The sequence below is a fragment of the Urocitellus parryii genome, chromosome 4 (genome assembly GCF_045843805.1).
Source record: "Urocitellus parryii isolate mUroPar1 chromosome 4, mUroPar1.hap1, whole genome shotgun sequence".
Taxonomy (NCBI): domain Eukaryota; kingdom Metazoa; phylum Chordata; class Mammalia; order Rodentia; family Sciuridae; genus Urocitellus; species Urocitellus parryii.
In genome coordinates, this window is record NC_135534.1 from 170,556,156 (window position 1) to 170,561,014 (window position 4,859).

A 4,859-nucleotide genomic window follows, 5' to 3' on the forward strand; every position below is an offset into this window, starting at 1 on the left:
ATACTCCCTGTCCCAAGTCCCCTATGAATCAGCCTCCTTATATCTGAGAAAACATTTGGCCTTTGGCTTTTTGGAATTGGCTAACTTCACTTAGCATTATCTTCTCTAGCACCATTCATTTACCTGAAAATACCATGATTTTGTTCTCTTTCATTGCTGAGTAATATTCCATTGTGTATATGTACCACGTTTTCTTTACCCATTCATCTATTGAGGGGCATCAAGGTTGGTTCCACAGTTTAGCTATTGTGAACTGTATTGCTATAAACATTAATGTGGCTATGTCTCTGTCATTAATTCATTTTTATGGCACTGGGAATTTATTCAGTGCAGCAAGTATGCAAAATGAATATCAAACCCTTGAGTTACTCCCCCAACCCTTTTAAAATTTGTTTTGAGACAGTGTCTCACTAAATTGCCCAGGATGGCCTTGAACTCATGATCATTTCTCAGCTCCTCCACTCCAAGTAGCTGTGCACGACCACACTTAACTCTCATCTGAATTTGAATCACAATTCTTTCCTAGATCTCTAGTCTTCTGTTCTATCCTGTAAATATTTGATTTGCCAATCTCCACTATCATGTGAACCAATTTCTTAAAATCAATCAATCTATCTATCTATCTATCTATCTATCTAATCAACAACTTATTTGTTCTGTTTCTCTGGATAATTCTGTCTGCTGCAACATACTTTCCTACTCTTATTTCTCAAATCTATCCTTTTCTTAAATTTATAAGATGTAAAATTCCTTTGAACATATTATGTAAAGAAATGCTGTTCATCACTTCCCTAGTCACTTTATGATTCAGCTCTGAGATCCAAGATGATGTACTTCTTGGTACTAATAAAAAATAGGAAGCATGTATTAAATAATGTTTCTAAATGTGACCATTCGTAAAAGCATGTCATTGTGATACTAGACAATAGATATTTCATCAAGCAATTGCATTTTGAAATTTTTCTAACTTGGGACAACAATTTATGCCTCACCATGAAAGAGCAGCAGCACATTTTAAAGTATTTCTTTCTTTCTTTTTTTTAATAGATAAAGGGCTCTGCAGACTTTGAGTAAATGTCTTTGATGAATGAGCTCAAGGTATTGGACACTGTATTGTATTCTCTAAGCATTTGGTCAATCTGTAATGCAGAGTGACTCATTACAGTAGGTCAGGAATCAAAACTTTGTAAACTTTCTAAACATTTATTTGACTAATTATTCTGACTCACAAGTGGGGTTTACAAGAAAGAGTGTTCAAATTCATATGGTATTCTTAAACCATATTAAAAAACCCATACATACTAAAAAGCAATTTCTCTTCTCCCCCCCCCCACCTTTCTTTATCTTCTTCTTTTTTTTGTTTTTCCTTTTTTGGATATTGGTTTGAGTTCTCTACATATTTTGGATATTTACTTCTTACCAAATATATGGTTTATAAATATTTTATCCTATACTTTTTGCTTATTGTTTCTTTTGCTGTTTAGAGGCTTTTTAGTTCGATATATATATATATATATATATATACAAACACATACACACATACATATATATACACATGTGATACGTGTATACGTTTTATATATATATAAAATCAGTGAAGTGGATCAACGTATCAAGTCATCATTATGTAATAAATTTTCAATTATATTGTGTACACAACTCCATTGTCTCAATCGTCTTCTGTGTTATCACTACATAAATAAAATGAGCAGGCAATGATGGGTCTGCTAGAAGCTGGTAGATAATCAGGTCAAAATCTGAAAATGTTTTATAAGGGATGTTACTAAAACCTTCAGTGTCAAAAGAGTACATTTTCATAGGAAAGAGAAAGACATTAGTTTATATAAATATAAAACACCTATTAAATGTTAGAGTGACTTTTAACAAGATAATTTCTGTTGCCACACATATCAGTTCAATATCTGGAGTGAAGATAAGATTTTGTAATAACTCTTCCAAGGACAGAAACTCTAATTCATTCTACTTAGTGAATTTATAAAATATTTGTGATGTACATGGTAGAGGGTCCATTCTCAATCCAGAAATTCATATTAATCTTTATTAAGCATCTATTATGCAGTAGCAGGTATATAGTATATATATTACCCTAAATGTTCTAGAAATCCAAAGATGTAAAGTAATATATTATTACTTCAAACCAGATTTGAGGCAGGTAATATTATTACTTCCAGTTTATTTATAAGGAAACAAAGAAGAGATTTATTAATGACTTTTTAAGGTAGTAAAAACAGATCAAAATTAAATGAATTTCTTGGCAGCCACATTTTCTAAACTATCTTAAAACAATATTTATCCTTAATAAATATTGCACTAAATTGAATTTAATTCACTATGTTTACAATGTTAAATTTTGGTTTTGACTGTTACATATATTTTAGTTTGAATCATAGAGAAAAGTGAACTGCAAAGTATAATTCCATTATTAAGCAAAATATTTAAAGCCCAAATTGATGAGGATGGCAATTAAAAATCTTTAAGAAAATTTAGAAACCAAAAACCTATTAAGCTGCTCATGCAATTATTTAAAAGTATATTTCAGAAAGAACTAAGAAGGTGTTTTCATTTTCAGTTTTTTCATTTGTTTAAAAAAATAATTTCTTATGCACTTAGAAATTATGTTTTTATGTGATTTTATAAGGTACAGAAAACATAAAAACATAGTTCTCTTCAATTTAAATCTAACATTTAAGTGCTGGAATTATTGGCTGTTTCCAAGATATACAAAATATTAAGATTTTGTAATATTAGTAGCCAGATAAAAATCTAGTTCCTTTCAATTACAATTTTACTTTTTGTTTTCAACTCCTTGAACTTAAATTCTAAAGTTTAATTTATTTTCCACATTTACAAAATCACAGTGGTAGTAATCTTAGACCCAAAAACTGTCCATTTCAAAAGCTGCTCTTATTAGTTTCTATTTACTTAAATGTGTACTTATGAATCATTGCCATGAGAAAATAAAATTCCACATTTAATATAGATTTTCAAACGGGCTAATTTTATTTCTGGAATGTCATATTATGAGTTCAATAAAAACATACTCCCTTAACAAAATTATGAGCAAAATCATTAAAGTCTCACATCCCAGAATTCTGGAAATTAATTAAGGAAACAGAACATACTGAAAATCCAAAATAAGCTGTGAAGCCTCAGTAAAGTTAGCAAGATCTGAAATGCTTTGACATGTGACTAATATCATGCCTCCTCCCTCTGCAGCTTAGTGGTGACATAGTCAAAAACCTGAAGCCTTGAATCATACTAAGAGGATGGACTTAGCTGTGGTAAAAGCACCTTACTGAGTTAATATTCTGTTCTTTTGTTTTGTCCAGTCTTGAGGTTTCATGTATAATCTCCAGTCTAACAATACATGGATATATGCTTTGATTCAGAATCAGTTAACAGAAACAGCCCTGCCCTAGGACATCATTGAAACAATAACAACATGCTGGCAGCATTGATGTTGCCTATGATTGTGATTTCAGTTTCAGCAAACAAGAACCTGGAGAACTAGACCACCCTCAGGGACTCCAAAAAACGGTGACCTTTTCCTGGAGATCTAACAAAATGCCACATGCCTAAGAAAGCCTTGAAAAAGGAGAAGGCCCTATTCAATCACCATGGCTGATCCTGAAGCCCTAAGCAGAGGAAATTAAAGCCAAGGCCGTTTTGCAAGCTTCCTGAAGTCTAAATATGAAGATCCTCTTGACTAAAAGCATAGGACAAACAGGTGAGGAATTTAGAAAAAATCTTCTGACCAATCTCTCTGCTGATACAGAGGTGACAATGAGGGACTCAGGCTTAAAAATAAACACAACCTTAAAAAAAATAATAAGATGCTAGCAAATAATTCAATGCACACATAGTAAGGGAATAAAGGATCTAGAAAATTAGCCCAGGAAAGCTACTGAACAAATCACTAGAAACAAGACAAACAAGATCAATGACTAATTTAAAAAGAAGAAAACAAAGACAGATTTTCAGTAAGATGACGTTGTTATCAGATATACTACAATATGTTACCTACAATGTTCAGTTTTTAAAAACAAATTATAAGAAGTGTAAAGATATAGTAAAATATTCTAAAAACACAGAGGGGTGAAAAGCAGCTAATAGAAAATATCCCAAAGCAGATTGCTATTATGGTATTCCTTTTCTTGGAAATATTTCAACTATCCTACTAAAACAGGCATGCTGATCAGTTTTTATTTTGCCTTTAGGAGGTTAAAATCATGACAGATTGACAAAACAACAGATTTGAGATCACAGACAAATTAAAATGAGTAATTTGAAACTAATTCAATAGAAACTATCAAGTTTGAGAAGCAGAACAAAATATGAGCAGAGTCCCAGAGACATGTGGCTTCATATCAAGTGCACCTGTATACACATAGAATGTCAGAGAAAAGGATGGGTAAATACCTGGAACATAATCATCAAAACTCTTCAAAATTAGATGAACAATATCAATCTTCATATTCAAGAAGCCCCGCAAAATTATTTAAGTCAGAGAAAAGAACTTACATTTAAAAAACTGAATTTCCATCAAAAAACCATGGAGACTAGAAGATGATGAGATAACACAGTTGAAGTTTTAGAATACTGTAAACTGAGAATTCTATATCCAGCCAAACTCGCCTTCAATGATTAAGGGAAAAAAAATCCCAAGTAAACAAAAACTGAAAGAATTCCTTGTTTGCAGACCTGCTTTGCAGGAAAGGTAAAAGGTAGTTTTTCAGGCTGAAATAAATAACAAAAAAAAAAAAAAACAAGAAAAAAAAACTGCATAATAACTCAAATTCATATCAAGAAATAAATCACATCTATGGGCAAAAAAAATA

At 31.4% G+C, this 4,859-nt stretch overlaps 1 non-coding gene across 1 annotated transcript; it reads left to right on the top strand.

The window, feature by feature from the left end:
• Positions 1-4,144: 4,144 nt before the first annotated feature.
• On the top strand, positions 4,145-4,272 carry LOC113182171 (small nucleolar RNA SNORA69). Its single transcript, XR_003300686.1, has one exon. It is a non-coding gene; the product is annotated as a small nucleolar RNA SNORA69 (small nucleolar RNA).
• The last annotated feature ends 587 nt before the right edge of the window (positions 4,273-4,859 follow it).